The sequence below is a fragment of the Symphalangus syndactylus genome, chromosome 14 (assembly GCF_028878055.3).
Source record: "Symphalangus syndactylus isolate Jambi chromosome 14, NHGRI_mSymSyn1-v2.1_pri, whole genome shotgun sequence".
Lineage (NCBI taxonomy): Eukaryota > Metazoa > Chordata > Mammalia > Primates > Hylobatidae > Symphalangus > Symphalangus syndactylus.
Window position 1 is genome coordinate 87,316,341 of NC_072436.2, and position 17,884 is coordinate 87,334,224.

The 17,884-nt window shown below is 40.6% G+C and overlaps 1 long non-coding RNA gene across 1 annotated transcript in view; it reads left to right on the plus strand.

The window, feature by feature from the left end:
- The first annotated feature begins 11,877 nt into the window (after positions 1–11,877).
- Positions 11,878–17,884, plus strand: part of LOC134732498 (uncharacterized) — a 35,683-nt gene continuing 29,676 nt past the window's right edge. The window contains exons 1-2 of the long non-coding RNA XR_010115738.1: positions 11,878–12,050; positions 14,264–14,346. This is a non-coding gene — a long non-coding RNA (uncharacterized lncRNA). The remainder of the gene's footprint in view (positions 12,051–14,263; positions 14,347–17,884) is intronic.

Genomic DNA, 17,884 nt, shown 5'->3' on the forward strand with positions numbered 1-17,884 from the left:
TTGAAGATCACTTATTTTAAGACACCAGTTAAAGCTAGTGAAGCTTTGAAGATCACTTATTTTAAGACACCAGTTAAAGAACAATTACCACAAGCTAGACACTGTGCTAAGAACTTTGCTTTCAATATCTTTTTAACCCTCAAAACAACTGTATGACTTCATATCACATGAGGAAACTGTAGCTCAGAGAGGCTTAAGGAATTACTTAAGGTCACTCAGATGATAAATAGCAGAGACAGGATTTAAACCCATATTTTTACCTATTATATGCTACCTATGGCTGCTGGTCACCATTAGCAAAAAGGCTTTCCCATTGGGGTGTTCCTGTCACCTATGTCCTGGAAGCCTGGAGCTCCAGGTTTCTTTTCTTTTTTTTTTTTTTTTTTGAGACGAAGTCTCGCTCTGTCGCCCAGGCTGGAGTGCAGTGGCGCAATCTCGGCTCACTGCAAGCTCCGCCTCCCGGGTTCACGCCATTCTCCTGCCTCAGCCTCTAGCTGGGACTACAGGCGCCCGCCACCACGCCCGGCTAATTTTTTTGTATTTTTAGTAGAGACAGGGTTTCACCGTGGTCTCAATCTCCTAACCTCGTGATCCGCCCGCCTCGGCCTCCCAAAGTGCTGGGATTACAAGCGTGAGCCACCGCGCCGGGCCAGAGCTCCAGGTTTCTTTCCCCAACAATGATTTACTTGGAGTTTGGATTTGACAATTCCATATGCTCAGGTAAAGAAGCATTAGCGGATACAAAAAGGTGTTTTTGAGAATTCTGAAGAATCAGAAAAGGATGAACATGAGGAACATGTTAATGCAAAGTGGAGGAAAGGGAATCCTTGTTATATAGCAGCAAAAACTTAGATTATCCTACAGCTTTGGGGAAAGCAGATTTTGTAAGTGATAAAACTGTACATAGCTGAGTAGCTTTTGGAGCAAAATGTTGAAGACGTAGATTGGTTTCCTTCCTCTCTGCTTCTTTCCTCCCCTGCTCCATCTGTTCCGGTCTTAGTCTGCTCAGGCTGCTGTAATAGAATACCATAGACCTAGTGAGGAATAAACAATAGAAATTTATTTCTAACAATTATGGAGGCTGTGAAGTCTAAGATCAAGGTGCTCGTAGGTTTGGGGTCTGGTGAGGGCCTGCTTTCTGGTTTTTGCTGTAAACTCACATGGGAGAAGGGGCAAGGGAGCTCTCCGGAACCTCTTTTATAAGTGTACTAATCCTACTCATGAAGGCTCTACCCACGTTCTGTAATCACCTCGCCAAAGCCCCACCTCCAAATACAATCACTTTGGAGGTTAGGATTTCAACACATGAATTTGGTGGGGCGGAGACACAATATTTAGTCTATGGCACTTCTCTCCTCCCCACCCCTCTTGTTTATCCCCTGCCCTGACTCACTACTCTGGATTTGGACATATATTTCCTTATTTACAAGCAACTTGAAGTTCACAGTATTTTTCAATCATTTCAGCTTTTACTTTAGATTCAGGGGTGTATTATTCTGTTCTCACTGCTATGAAGAAATACCTGAGACTAGGTAATTTATAAAGGAAAGAGGTTTAATTGACTCCCAGTTCCACATTGCTAGGGGGAGCCTCAGGAGACTTACAATCATGGCAGAAGGCAAAGGAGAAGCAGGCACCTTCTTCACACGGTGGCAGGATGGAGTGAGTGCCAGTAGGGGAAATGCCAGACGCTTATAAGACCGTCAGATCTTACGAGAAGTTACTCACTATCACAAGAACAGCATGGGGGCGACTGCCCCCATTATCCAATTACCTCCACCTGGTCCCACCCTTGACCTGTGGGGATTTTGAGGATTATAATTCAAAGTGAGATTTGGGTGAGGACACAGAGCCAAACCATATCAAGGGGGTACCTGTGCAGGTTTGTTACATGAGTATATTGCATGATGCTGAGATTTGGGGTATAGATCCCATCACCCAGATAGTGAGCATAGTACCCAATAGGTAGTTTTTCAATCTGTGCTCCCTCTACTTTCCCCCTTCTAGTAGTCTTCAGTGTCTGTTCACATCTTTATGTCCATGTGTATTCAATGTTTAGCTCCCATTTATAAGTGAGAACATGCAGTATTTGGTTTTCTCTTCCGGCATTAGTTAGCTTAGGATAATGGCCTCCAGCTCCATCCATATTGCTGCAAAGCACATGATTTCATTATTTTTATGGCTGTAATATTCCATGGTGTATATGTACCACATTTTATTTATGCACTCCACCATTGATGATCACCTAGGTTTGTTTATTCCTTATCTTTCTTTTGTAAATAGCACTATGATGAACATATGAGTACATTTGTCTTTTTGGTAGAATTATTTATTTACCTTTAGGTATATACCCAGTAATGAGATTGCTGGGTTAAATGGTAGCTCTAAGTTATTTGAGAAATCTCTAAACAGCTTTCCACAGTGGCTGAACTAATTTACATTCCCACTAACAGTGTATAAGCATTCCCTTTTCTTTGCAGCCTTGCCAGCATCTGTTATTTTTTGACTTTTTAATAATAGCCATTCTGACTGGTGTCAGATGATATATCATTGTGATTTTGATTTGCATTTCTTTAATGATTAGTGAAATGGAACATTTTTTGTTTGGCTGCTTGTATGTCTTCTTTTGAGAAGGCTCATAGTATTTTTTGTACTCTGATTTATGTTGTTGGTTTGTATTATGAGCAATTTTATTTATTCTCATTGTTCATTTGTGAATATTTTTAGGAGGTGGGGAAATTCACATTTGGGTGGCTGCACTGTCTTATGATGAGACTTCTAATCCTTGGTATTCTTGACATTTTTGGCCAGATAACTTCTTTGTTGTGGGGGACTGCCCTGTACATTGTAGAATGTTTAGCAGCACTCCTGGCCCCTACTCACTAGAGGACGGACGGTAGTAGCTATTTATCCCTCGACCCCACATCTTGAATTGTGACAATCAAAAATGTCTTCAGAAGTTGCTAAATGACTCCTGGGATGTAAAAATCACTCCCTAGTTGAGCACTGCTGTTTTATAGGAATCTTCCCATCTCTTTTTGCTCTACTTCTACACTTTACTTGGGAATTTCCTCAGCTTTATCTTTCATTTCTGTCAGCATGATTTAATATATGTTGTTGTTCTCATACTGTTTCTTTAAAAAAATTAAAATAACATCCTTTTCTTTTTCCATAAATGCAATGTTTTTTCTTTCCTTTGAATACATTATTTATAGTTGTTAGCTTATTGTTTTGATTTTTCCTCTATTACCTTTGTTTCCTCTAAGTAATTTTATCCCATTGGTTTGTTTTACACTTTGTAAGGAAAATGGATGTGCTTCAGTCAAGACTAGGCTGAGGTAAATGTCTGGTGCAGCATGACACAGCGGGATTAGAGCGCAGGCACACAATCCCATGCATTATATAATCACAGTTGTGTAACCATGTCATGGGTGGGCTCATCACCTGGCTCTGACCCACTGTTGTCTATGAGTAATATAACTGCACTGCTAACTCTGTGAAAGGGAGCCAGCTGCTTTGCAGGCAGACAGAGGGGAGCCAGAAAGCGGTGAGTGCACCAGGGAGTGCAGCTGCAGGCGTGGGGGTGGCAGGAGCCGTGCAGCTTGTGCTGAGAGGGAGTGAGGCTGGAGTGGGCAGCTGAGACAAAGACTGATGGAGAGAGAGAATAAAACCATATCCCACTGCCTATGATCCCTTGAGTGTTCTTTCAACTACCCATCACTCATCTACCAGCTCCCCTCGGACCCCAGCTTGGGCTGGAACCTGACATTCTTCATGTTAGATGGATTTTCTAAACTGATCACTATTGGTTAAAATTCATATTTATCAGTGAGACACTACAATACTGATTGGAAACCCTTGTATGCACATGGGACATATGTGATGGTCTTCAGTGTAGGGTAACTGGATAGTAATCCCATCATTTCATGGGGGAATCCCTAACGTCAGTATGTGTGTGTCTTTTCTCTTGGCTTGATTAGTTCCACCAAAGAGGAAGCCTCTAATTTTCCACTTGTTAGTTGGCATTTTGGGAGAGGCTCAAGGAAAGAGGCCAGGGGAGCAAGATAGGGTAGAAGGACAGGTGAAACCCACACTTTCCTTGTGTGTTCTGTCTTTTTCATAAAAGCACTTCCTAAGCTTTTCCAGGTTCCTGTGCTACCAAATCCTTCATGTTTTAATCTCTTCAAATAATAAACATGTGGTTTTCTGCTAGGGCGTAGAAGGAGATCATGGGCTTAGCTGTTTCTTTTAAAGACTTTGAACCAATTCTCCTACTTTCAGTTTTATGCCTTACTATTTTCTTAAAGATACCTGATACCTGCAATTCTTGAGCATTTGCATATTGCTGTTTGATACCTCCTGTCCCCAAATAGCACTTAGCTTTTTGTGTTTATTTTTTAGGTCAGTTGCCTCTCATTGATTTGTTTTCCAGTTCCTAAAACTTGCTATATTATGGGACAGAGTTGAGATAAATACAAATACTCAGAAGTATTTTGTGCAAATAAATTAATATATTCAGTCAATTGTATTCAACTGGAGCTCCAACATGGTCTTTATCTTAGTGTATTGGTTCTCAGAGTCTTTTCAGACCAGCAGCCTCAGCATTACCTGGAATACAAGGTATTCACAAGGTAATACCTTGTTAGAAATACAAATTCTTGGCCAGGCACGGTGGCTCACGCCTGTAATCCCAGCACTTTGGGAGGCCGAGGCGGGCGGATCACAACGTCAGGAGATTGAGACCATCCTGGCTAACACGGTGAAACACTGTCTCTACTAAAAATACAAAAATTAGTCGGGCACTGTGGCGGATGCCTGTAGTCCCAGCTACTCGGGAGGCTGAGGCAGGAGAATGATGTGAACCCGGGAGGCAGAAGTTGCAGTGAGCCGAGATCGCACCACTGCACTCCATACTGGGCGACAGAACAAGACTCCGTCTCAAAAAAAAAAAAAAAAAAATAGAAATACAAATTATTCCTGTGCTGGGCACAGTGGCTCATGTCTGTAATCCCAGCACTTTGGGATGCCCAGGATGGAGGACTGTTTGAAGCCAGGAGATTGAGATCAGCCTGGGCAACATAGTGAGACCCCATCACTAAAAAAAAGAAAAACAATTAGCTGGGCATGGTGGTATATACCTATGGTCCCAGCTATGTGGGAGTCTGAGGCAGGAGGATTGCTTGAGCCTAGGAAGCTGAGGCTGCAGTGAGCCATGATTGCACCACTGCACCCAGTCTGGATGCCAGAGCAGGAACACCCTATCTCAAAAAACAAAAAAAAAGCAAATTCTGTTTTTTGTTGTTGTTTGTAGAGATGGAGTCTTTCTTTATTGCTCAGGTTGGTCTTGAACTGGCCTCAATCGTCCCACCTCGGCCTTCCAGAGCACTGGGATTACAGACGTGAGCCACTATGCCCAGGTAGAAATGCAAATTTTTGAGCTTGATTCCAGACTTCAGGAATCAGAAAACCTGGGAGTGAGGCCTAGCAATTTGTGGTTAGCAGCCTTCAGGTAATTCTGATGCACACTAAAGTTTGCCAACTACTATAATAGAAGAAAACTAGAAGTTTCTAAAAATCAAGACATCTGCCTAATCATCTATTATAAGATCGAATGTTCTTTTGATCTTTGCCTTTTTTCCTCTTTCAGGAAAACATTTCAGTGTTTCAGAATTTTAGCTCTCATGAGCTTGTTGCTGAGACATCTGAGAACTAAAAGGGCATTTTAATTTAAAATATAATATTTAACTTCACAGGTGTACTATTTTTGTAATGTCTGCTTGTTTTTTAATAAATATTTCAGTATTTCCTAAAAGGCTGCTTATATTTTTAGAATCATTTTTGTTTTTTTTCTATACCCTATTTAACTACGCTGCCCTCTATAGCCCTTTAAATTGAATTCAAATGCATTTCAATTATTTCCATTTCAACTTTTTGGGGGAATAGTTTTCATTTTTATAGTTATTTCCTCAGTACATTATAGAGCTCTAATTAAAATTCCTTGCTTACTCCTGTTTCCTATGAACTCATTTTCTGAATGTCAATGTCTTCAGCTTTTCCTTCCTCATTTTTAGCTGGCTAACAAGAATAAATATGGAGATTTTTTTTCCCAACCCAGAATACTTGTCATTACTTTTAGGGTTATGGAAAATAGAATGGGTTAGAGAATATTTTCTCTTACTCATACTTAATGTTTCTCTTTCCTTATCTTCAACTGTCAACAACTTGAGGCAATAAACACAAACAAATCAGGGGCTTGGGGATACACAGCTTTGTAGTGTAGCAGCTAGCAAACTCTGACTCTTAGTGACAACGGGGGACATTCAGTGCTCCCTGCCATCATATCTGGCTCAGATATAAAAGGGAAACATTTTTCATAATAAACTATCGTACTGATTAAATTTGTATAACCCTTTGTAGTTTTCAAAAATATCACAATTTACCTCCACAACTCTGTGTAGGCAGGGTCAGTTGTTTCTGTTTTACAGGTGAGACAACAAGCGAATTAGGTAACCAAGCCAGGGTAATTGGGTTAGTTTGCCAGGGCTACCCATAACAAAATACCACAGATGGGGCACTTAAACAACAGAAACTTGTTTATTCACAGTTCTGGAGGCTAGCAGTCCAAGACAAAAGCATTGGCAGGTCTGGTTTTTCTGAGGCCTCACCCTTTGACTTGCAGAGGACTTTCTACTGTGTCCCCACAGTCTCTTTTATCTCTGGGTGTGGCTCCCCTCGTCCAAATTTCCTCTTCTTGGAAGAACACCAGTTGGATTCGATTAGGATCCACCCTAAAGGCCTAGTTTTAACTTAGTTGCCTCTTAATAACCTTATATCCAAATACAGTAAATACAGTCATATTCTAAGGTACTGTGTCCGGAATTGGTGGGTTCTTGGTCTCACTGACTTCAAGAATGAAGCTGTGGACCCTCGTGGTGAGTGTTACAGCTCTTAAAGATGGTTTGTCTGGAGTTTGTTCCTTCAGATGTTCAGATATGTCTGGAGTTTCTTCCTTCTGGTGGGTTCGTGGTCTTGCTGACTTCAGGAGTGAAGCTGCAGACCTTCACAGTGAGTGTTACAGCTCTTAAAGGTGGCAGGTCTGGAGTTGTTCGTTCCTTCCGGTGGGTTCATGGCCTCGCTGGCCTCAGGAGTGAAGCTGCAGACTTTTGTGGTGTGTGTTACAGCTCATACAGGCGGCCTGGACCCTAAGAGTGAGCAGCAGCAAGATTTATTGCAAAGAGCGAAAGAACAAAGCTTCCACAGCGTGGAAGGGGACCCGAGTGGGTTGTCGCTGCTGGCTTGGATGACCTGCTTTTATTCCCTTATCTGGCCCCACCAGCATCCTACTAATTGGTCTGTTTTACAGAGAGCTGATTGGCCCATTTTACAAAGAGCTGATTGGTGCATTTACAATCCTTTAGCCAGACACAGAGTGCTGATTGGTGCGTTTACAATCCTTTAGCTAGACACAAAATTTCTCCAAATCCCCACCAGATTAACTAGACACAGAGTGCTGATTGGTGCATTTACAAACCTTTAGCTAGACACAGAGTGCTGATTGGTGTGTTTACAAACCTCTAGCTAGACACAGAGTGCTGACTGGTGCATTTACAATTCTTTAGCTAGACACAGAAGTTCTCCAAGTCCCCACTAGGTTAGCTAGACACAGAGCACTGATTGGTGCGTTTACGAACCTTGTGCTAGATACAGAGTGCTGATTGGTACATTTACCATCCTTTAGCTAGACACAAAAGTTTTCCAAGTCCCCACTAGATTAGTTAGACACAGAGCACTGATTGGTGCATTTACAAATCTTGAGCTAGGCACAGAGTGCTGATTGGTGCATTTACAAACCTGGAGCTAGACACAAAGTGCTGATTGGTGCATTTACAATCCTTTAGCTGCACAGAAAAGTTCTCCAGGTCCCCACCCGATTCAGAAGCCCAGCCGGCTTCACCTAGTGGATCCTGCACTAGGCCGTGGGCGGAGCTGCCTGCCAGTCGCGCGCTGTGCACCCGCACTCCTCGGCCCTCAGGCGGTCGACGGGATGGGGCACCGTGGAGCAGGAGGTAGCGCCCCTGGTAGGGAGGAGGGGGGCTTGGGCCACGCGGGAGCCCACCGGGGGCTCAGGCATGGGGATGGAAGTCAACAACAGTACTGGCAGTGGAAGGGATCCCTGCAGCCCAAAAAAACCACAAGATGGACAAAATATTGGAACCAAGCACACTCCCGCAACCCAGTGTGGCATCTGGGTCCAAACCAGCAATGGAGGCCATTTTGCTTCACCTCTCAGTACTAGGGGTTAGGTTTTAACATGTGATTTTTTTGAGAGGGACGTATTTCAGTGCACAACAGTAATAGTAATCAGGTGTTCTTCTGGTCCCAGGTTCAGCTCTTTCTAGATGACCAAAATGGAGAACAAAGTGCGAGATAAAGACAGACACAATGAAGAAGTAGGAAAACTAAAGATAAAAAATCCTTATTAGAGCATGTGCCAACTAAGAAGGCTAAAGCTACTGTCCTAAGAAACTTACCTTTGTCTCAGTCTTTATGGATTTTTTCCACTTTAGTTTTTTCTTTACTTCTTTTTTAAACCTTGTTCTCATCTAGGAGATATTTGTACTTCCTTTTTTAGCTTTATTGAAAAGCTTCCAGTACTGTTCTCTAGCTCAGCTTGGGCCTTTGTAAGTGTAGACACAAAGTTACTCTTTCAAACTCAAGCAAATCCTCATTTATCTATTTTTAGGATGTCTGTTTCCTAAAAGCAACACAGAACTTGAAACAATTTCATCCTGGCTTTCCGGTGCTGGAAAGGCATGAATTCCACAAAAAAGAACACTCATCTCCCTGAAGTACTCCCTATCCTTGTGTTGGATTGCTAAAACACTTCAGGGCTTGTGAATTAGCTAGTATCAGTCACACTATCACTGCGAATTCCCAGCCAGTTTTCTTATTTTAATAAAATAAGGTCCTTCTCTCACTGGGGACAGTGAGAAATTGCCCTCCCTTTTTCCAAAGTGCATGATAGAATTTAAGAATGACAGATTCACTAAGCCTCTGTACAAATATACTTCTGAGTCACATTTTGCAGAATGAGGCATTTTTTAAACTTTGTGTGCTTTACTGAAGAAGAAGCACAGATGTGCCAAGAGGCTAGCGTTTATTCTTTGGAAATAACATTTTTGGAAACTGTCTCCTTGTATCTCTTTCCCTTGACTACAGGGTTCTCTGGAGAAATAGAATCAGTAGGATATATATGAGATTTATTATGGGAATTGGCTTACAAGATTATGGAGGCTGAGAAGCCCCACAATCTGCCATCTGCAAACTGGAGAACCAGGAGGGCTGGTGGTGTAATTCAGTCCAAGTCTAAAAGCCTGAGAAACAGGGGAGCCAGTGCTGTAACTCCCAGTTTGAGGCCAAAGATCTGAGAATGAGGTGGGGGACATAGTACATGTTGGGGGAAAATGGAGGTGTTCGTATAAGTCTGAGCTGAAAGCCTTGAGCTCTGATGTCCGGGGGCAGGAGAAGATGGATATCCTAGCTCCAGCAGAGTGTGCCCTCCCCCGCCATATTTTTGTTCTACTCAGGCCCTCACTGAATTGGATGATAGCTGTCCACATTGACGAGGGTGGGTCTTCTTTACTCTACTGATTCAGATGCTAATCTCTTCTGGGAATGCCTTCGCAGACACACCCAGAAATAATGTTTTACCAGCCATCTGGCCACTCGTTAATTTTGTCAAGGTGACACATAAAATTAACTGTAACACCCTTTCTTAAACTATGTCCATGAGTCATTTTGGGATCAAATTTAGTGTGTGGTACATTACAGCCCATGTTTCAATTCAGAGTTTCTAAGAGCGTTGGCCTAGCCACATCAGAATCCCTTGGTTCTTGCATTAAAGTAGTTGGAGATAGTTACAAATGTATGTATTTGGGGCCCACCCTAGACCTCCTGATTCAAACTGAGAATCTCCGTTTTAACAAGCACTCAGCCATTCTTCCACAATCTAAGTGTTAAGAATTACTGCTTCAAATGAAAACAAGTGAAAAAAATCCTTCACAATGTTATCGAAAAGTGGTCCTGATCCAGACCCCAAGAGAGGGTTCTTGGATCTTGTGCAAGAAAGAACTTTGGTTGAGTCCACAGAGTAGAGTGTAAGAAAGCTTATTAAGAAAGTTTATTAAGAAAGTAAGAAGCTGTCCCTCCCCCCTCCCCCCACCCCACAACAGTCCCCGGAGTGTGATGTTCCCCTTCCTGTGTCCACGGGGAGGGACGGCATTAGGAGATATACCTAATGCTAAATGACAAGTTAATGGGTGCAGCAAACCAACATGGCACATGGATACATATGTAACAAACCTGCACATTGTGCACATGTACCCTAAAACCTAAAGTATAATAATAAAAGAAAAAAAAAAAGAAAGTAAGAAGCAAAAGAATGGCTACTCCATAGGCAGAGCAGCCTTGAGGGCTGCTAGTTAGCTATTTTTATGGTTATTTCTTGATTATATGCTAAATAAAGGGTTGATTATTCATGAGTTTTCTGGGGAAGGGGTGGAGGTTTCCCAGAACTGAGGGTTCTTCATCCTTTTAGACCATATAGGGTAACTTCTGGATGTTGCCTTGGCCTTCGTAAACTGTCATGGTGCTGGGGGGAGTGTCTTTTAGCATGCTAATGCATTATAATTAGTACATAATGGACAGTGAGGACACTAGAGGTCACTTTTGTCACCATCTTGGTTTTGGCAGATTTTAGCTCGCTTCTTTAATGCATCCTGTTTTATCAGCGGGGTCTTTATGACCTATATCTTGTGCTGACCTCATATCTCATCCCTTGACTAAGAATGCCTAACTTTGTGGATATCCAGCCCAGTAAGTCTCAGCTTCATTTTACCCAGCCCCTATTCCAGATGGAGTCATTCTGGTTCGAATGCCTCTGACGACAATGTCCCTTTCTGGTCTCAGATGAAAATCTGGTTTTTATTTTGGCACACAGATGTGTTAGAATTAATCCAGTCCGTTGTGTATCTAAAGTTTACACTGGAGCATGCAATTAATGTCTGCTTGATGTTCATTAAGTGCTAAGTGTATGCCTGATTGTGTATCCACATATGTGTAACCCAAGGAGTGTAATGGTTTAGTTTAATAGAAGGAAATTCAGGCTGTATCATATCTTGGTTTTTTCTTTTGAGAACCTGATTTTTCTTTGATAAACCTTCTGTGCATAAATAAAGCTACAGACCAATGGCTCTCTGAAGGCTTACGGACATCTCTGAGGGCCAGTCAAAATGAGTAACTCTCCACTCAAGGATCTGCTGATCCAATAATGATAATGAAGCATATCCTACTTCTGCTTGTTCTAAGACCATTTGAGCCCACAATACATATTGGCATGTATTGGCAATTATATTAGCATGTAATTCAGCTATACCTTCTCAAATTAGAGGCCTACTTACAAAAGGCTGCTGATTCAGTTTTCCGAAATTTAATTGTCTTTATGATTTCTGCTTTTAAGAGGAAGAGCTGAAAGCCTACTTTTCTTTTCTTTCTTTCTTTTTTTTTTTTTTTTAGGTGGAGTCTCACTCTGTCACCCAGGCTGGAGTACAGTGGCGTGATCTCGGCTCACTGCAACCTCTGCCTCCCGGGTTCAAGCAATTCTGCCTCAGCCTCCCGAGTAGCTGGGACTACAGGCACGTGCCACCAGGCCTGGTTAATTTTTTGTATTTTTAGTAGAGACGGAGTTTCACTGTGTTAGCCAGGATGGTCTGGATCTCCTGACCTTGTGATCTGCTTGCTTCGGGGTCCCAAAGTGCTGGGATTACAGGCGTGAGCCACTGTGCCAGGCAGAAAGCTTACTTTTCTTTCCTACTCTGAAGTGCATAATAGGTCTCAGGAGCATCTGGACTGCAGAGATTCTATTGACAAAGGAAAAGGGAGCCCTTGGGGAATAGTAAACTGATTTTACCGGCCATCATAGGACAGATGATTGAAAGAACAGTAAAAGGTGAATCCCACCTAGATTGAGTCATGCTACAAGTGGAATGTGGGTAAGTTTTGTGGAGGAAACACCCAGGAGGAGCTATCCAACAGGCTGGTAGGAGAGGCGGGCACTGACACAGGATTTGGTGAAGATGGGCCTGCAAGAGATAGGAAAGGCTTGTAACGCCTGCGGAGAGGAATGAAACAGGAAGTTCCACTGACAAAATAAAATGACTAAAGAATTGTTAGCCCTATTGTGGGCTTCACTGGTTTTGGAGTGCAGGCAACAGAATAACCATAGAACTATCTCTTGGGATGCTTGACAGGGCCAGACATGTGAAATATGATTCTCAAAAAACTTTTACCTCTTGGTTATTGTCAAACTGAAGCTATTGATTCTAGTCATAGTGGTTCTAGGTTTTTAATCTATTATGAATAACAGTCTGTTGGAATAGCAATGAATAGAGATGAACAAGCCTTGGATACGGTTGCTAATAAAAATTACTGTAGATTACTACTCTATATTTTTAGAGTAAGTGACTACATGAACTCAAATGGAATAAAATGATAAAAAAACGAAGAAAAAACATAAATAAAACAGTAAGTATTAGCATTTCCTAGCCTACTCAAAGAAACAAATAGTTCAAGTTTGGCCCCTCCTACAGTGAGAAAACACGAAAGAATATATACTTTTTTCTAAGATCAAAAGATAATGACTAGTTGACAGATTTATTATATAGAAATATGTTTACTCTGAATTAACACACAGGGTTGGTCCTATATTATCCAGATCAGTGCTTTACAATAAAATATAGTGTGAGTCACATCTGTAATCTTAAATTTTCTAGTAGCTTCATTTAAAAAATAAAAAAGGTGAAATTAATATCAGCTAAATTTTATTTATCCCAATATATCCCAAACATTATCATTTCAACACGTAATCAATATAAAAAAATTGAGATATTTTACATTCCTGTTTTTCATACTAAGTCTCTGAATCTGATATTTATTTTATAGTTACAGCACATCTTAATTTGGACTTTCAATGTTTGAAGTACTCAGTAGCCAAATGGCTATTGGTTACACAGTATTGGACAGCTCAGATCTAGAAGACTGTGTATTTCATATTAATGTAAAACATTATGAGTTTATAAACCTGTTTCCATAGTTTGGAAATATACCTTGGGATTTTTCTCAGCCAATATCTCTTTGAAGTTTGTCTAATTAGAAGCATCTAAGTTACAATGTTTTCCCTTGAGGGTTTTTTGGGTTGGAGTCAAACCATTTTTTGACTGAAATGGCATCCCTTTGTGGAAGACAGGAAAATCTCAAGTGTTTGAATAAATGAGTTTATTTTTCTTTCTGTTTGATTTTAGAGAGAGTAAATTTTGAATTCCGGTTTAACATTTGCATGGTATTTTTTTTTTCTCATGAAACAGAAAAACATTGGCATTCTTTGAAGACATGGGGGAATTACAGCTAGAATAATTGCCCCATGTTGGATATGTTTATATAATTATGACTTGCATTAGTGTGTTGGGTATGAATACAGCCTCCCAGGGATTTTCTCCATCCTTACTGGACATGGAAATAGGATCGTTCCTTTGCTCTCAAGAATGAGTAGTAGCAGAGAGACCCACTGGACTGATGGGACTATTCGGACAGGTATGAGGGATATCTCATGCTTGGATGGCAGACTGAGTCAGGTCCAGGTAGGGGCGTCAGCAGATGTCTTCACGACAGGAAGGTATTTATTATTTATTTAACAAATATTTCTACAGTGCTTACCAAGCACTAAAGGCTGTCCAAGTGCTTTATGAATGTTAACTTGCTTAATCCACATGATAACCCTGTGACATAGGTGATAACCCAGTTCACAGATGAGAAATCTGAGGCACAGAAGGTTAAGTGACTCACTCATGGTCTCATAGCTAGTGACTGGCAGAGCCAATGAAACGCAGTCAATCTGGCTCTGTATCTAGACTCTTAACTACTTGCTCCTCTCAGCTGCTCCAACCATGACAGACCCTCCTTCTGGCCCCCTTGGCAAATGTATGTGCCCCACTCTCCTGAAATCATGGGTCACCTTGGGAAAGAGGTCATTAAGATGATGTTTTCTCCACTCCTTCAGAATGGGAGGTTGAAATAGGAATTTTAAGTGGTCAAAAATAAAAATGCCATATTTTTTAACATCTGAGTTACAAACATGATTTTAATACCTGCTATACAAATATAACTTGTTACCATCAGTAATTGGCCTCTGGAATCTGTTTATATGCAGACTCTTCAGTTCTTGGGAATTCTGAAGAATAATGTGTTACATGATGCCGCAAGAAAGGATTGAGAGAATCTTCTGGGCTTAAGGTAGAGATAAAACCCCTCTGCTATCACCACAAATATTACCTAAAGTTGAGTGGCAACTCTTTCTTGCTTTTCTTGTCAAAGGATAAAGACACAAGTCAGGCAGTGCCTTAAGGGAAGCTACTTCTATTGAATGTATTTTTGGAAGAGCTATGATTGTCTGAGTTCAGTGTGAGAACAAATGTTGGATATGGGCTAGTTCAAGAGGACAGGGACAAAAGGTTTAAAAACTTCTGCAACAAGGTCAAAAGATGCCGAAACAGTTTTTAAAAAAAGTCTTTTTGTGTGAGCTCAAAACAGAAACACATGCCAAGTCACCTCAGTATTATTTTTAACTGTGAACACTTAGGTCTGTGGTTGTCTAATTCAGAGCATGATTATTCATTTGGCCTTTATTTTGTGTAAGGAGCTGGTTGCCCTCACACTAAATTATTTTGTACAAAAATCCAATTGCAAAGAAGTATTCTTTGGAGTTTTCACATGTTAGGGAGGGTTGCTGGTCACCTTGACCAAGCTTCTCTATGCTATAGTATTTTTCCTGAAATATTTGAATTCAGCATTACTAATAGCTTCATACTTGTTTCCATAGAAAAAATTGAAAGGACTGTATTTATGGGAACATTTATATTTATTTTCTGACCGCCTCTAGCTGTATGGAACGGTTGATTTTAGATACATGAGAAATATAATTTATCTCTGGGGTAAATTGTGGGAGCAGGAATGGTTAAATTTGAGGGTATATAGAATAAGAAATGTATTAATATAACTAGATTTGAGTAATAGTAACTAATTTATTGAGCACTTCCACATGACGGGCATTATCCTGATTTCTTTACATTTATGTTTTTAAAGCTTTACCTGAAACTCTTATCAACTAGGCACATTATTATTCTCTTTTAAAGACCAGGAAGTTGATACTCAGAGAAGCAAAGTAACTTGCATAAAGTCACACAGCAAATCATGTCAAAGCTTGGATTTGAACTTGTTTGTTTAACTTCATGCTTCTAACCATTATCCTCCACTAATAGGACCTAGAATTAACCTTAAGGTTGGAGACAAGAATATTTGTGTGTGTGTGTGTGTGTGTGTGTGTGTGTGTGTGTGTATGTGTTGAGAAAGAGTTGGTCTAGAACAGGATTTGGCAAGCTTTTTTTTTTTAAGTGAAAAAAGCAGATAGTAAATACTTTAGGTTTTGTGGGCCATGCATAGTCTTTGTTGCATAACTTTTGTTTCATTAGACTCCTTTCTTGATTGGATTAAAACTTGAGACAGGAAATGAGGGTGTAATTTATTAGCTCTTCCTACACTAAAATCTAATATTTAAAAAATCTAAAACCCATCATTCTAGCTCTCTATTTATACAAAAATAAGTAACAGGCTGGATTTGGCCTGTGGGCTATACTTTGCTGATCCTTGTTTTAGAAACTTCTTATATTCATGTACAACAACGAGTGTGAGTTTTGAAAGGAGGTTTGAAGAACAGAAATTCCTATATATACATCTTTTTATCCCTCTATATATGTATAGCATCTTCTAACTTCAAGTTCTGTGGTAGTAGAAAAACATTGCTGCATTCTTAGAAAGTGGGACCATTTCATTAAAATTGATAAAGTGCAAATAACTCAGATGATTATAGATATCTCTTCATATATTTAATGCACATGTATATGTGTAAGCATGAATTGATACATATGAATTGATTTCTTAATCTAGTACCCAATGTATTCTGTAGATTATATATTGAAACAAACCAAGGCAGTTATGGAATAAGAGTTTGACGTATATTATAGGATTTTAGTGTAGGAAAAGCTAATAAATTACACCCTCATTTCCTGTCTCAAGTTTTAACCCAATCAATAAAGGAGTCTAATGAAGATCAAAATGTTGGTTTTGTTGCTGATATGGAAATATGAAAAAGCTTAGGTCTGAGCTTCTAACTACTGAACCCTGGAATCAGAATTATGCACCTACTCTTAGGCTGCACTTGGATGACTGCAGTCCTCTCCACTTGGGGCAGAGTCTTTTCTGCCGTATGCCATATACCTCAGGGGTGGTGGGCCAGCGAAATGTCTTTGCTGGGAGTCAGATCTGGAAGACAGGAGGAATAAGCCCAGCATGTGCAGATCACTTCCTCATCTCAAACTCAATTATCACCCCTAGATAGTCCAAACTTGCCTTAAAAGATAACAAAAGATACTAGCTTTGTGGTCCAAAGTAGAGATACCAAAGGAGAAATTGGTGCTCAGTTGTGAAGGTACGCTGATAGCAACTTTTTTTTTTTTTTTTGAGATGGAGTCTTGCTCTGTTGCCCAGGCTGGAGTGTAGTGGCGCGATCTCGGCTCACTGCAACCTCCGCCTCCCAGGTTCGAGCAATTCTCTGCTTCAGCCTCCCAAGTAGCTAGGATTACAGGCTCTCACCACCATGCCTGGCTAATTTTTTTTGTATTTTTTAGTAGAGATGGTGTTTCACCATCTTGGCCAGGCTAGTCTTTGAACTCTTGACCTCGTGATTCACCCGCCTCGGCCTCCTGACGTGCTGGGGTTACAGATGTCAGTCACTGCTTCTGGCCAGTACACTGATAACTATTTTATTTGTCATCATTTTATATAAAACTAGATGGAAAACAGATATTATGTCAGCTGTTTTAGTCTGACAAGGTAAGTCTGATTTGGCCCTATCTGTGTTATGTACTGGTCAGTGACATTGATGCCAGTCTAGTGATTCATTTGTTGCTGAAATGCTGAAGTTGATCAGGGCAGTGTCAGTCTGGTGGCAGTCTGTTGCCCTGGGGCAGTGATACCTGTCACACAGACCAGCCACACCTGAGAGGCCCAGTGACAGAGCCACAGTCATTACATTTCAGTGTGTTCAATTTTAGTTACCAAGATCAGAAAACTGACTGCTGGGGAAGGAGGCTCATTTGGGCTAGCTTAAATCAAAGTGATAGAATGCACAGTATGATTCAGGTTTATAAGGTGATGATATAAGTGTGTTAGTGCTTTTATTTGTATATGTTCATAGAAAATGGCTGAAAATTTTTCATGTAATGCTAATGATACTTTTTGTGACAAGGTTTGGGGTAAATTTTTTCCTTCTTTGTATTTTTCTGCATGGCTCAAATTTTTACAATAATTATGAATCATTTTTCACCAAAAGAATGAAGTAGCTATTTTTAAAGAAAAAGTCATGTGGCTTGCTCCACTCCTGTGCTTCCCTCCTCCAATCATTCTATTTTTTCCCTCCTTCTCTCCCTCCTTTCCTTCCTCTCTTCTACATACCACTATTTGGTAAATATTCACTCTCTGCCACTGTGCTTGGTGCTGGGGATACAGTGGTAAACAACTCAGACACTGTTTCAACTCTCATGGAGCCTACAGACCAGTGAAACAGCTCAAGAGGCCGAAACTTTAATTGTGGCCTCTGCCTACTTGGAATTCATTGATATTCCCAGATGTGTAGATTTGAATGCTTCTCATCAGATTTCATCTGGAAACTTAATCCCATATAGTATTTTGTCTGATTTGTGAATTGCTTTACATG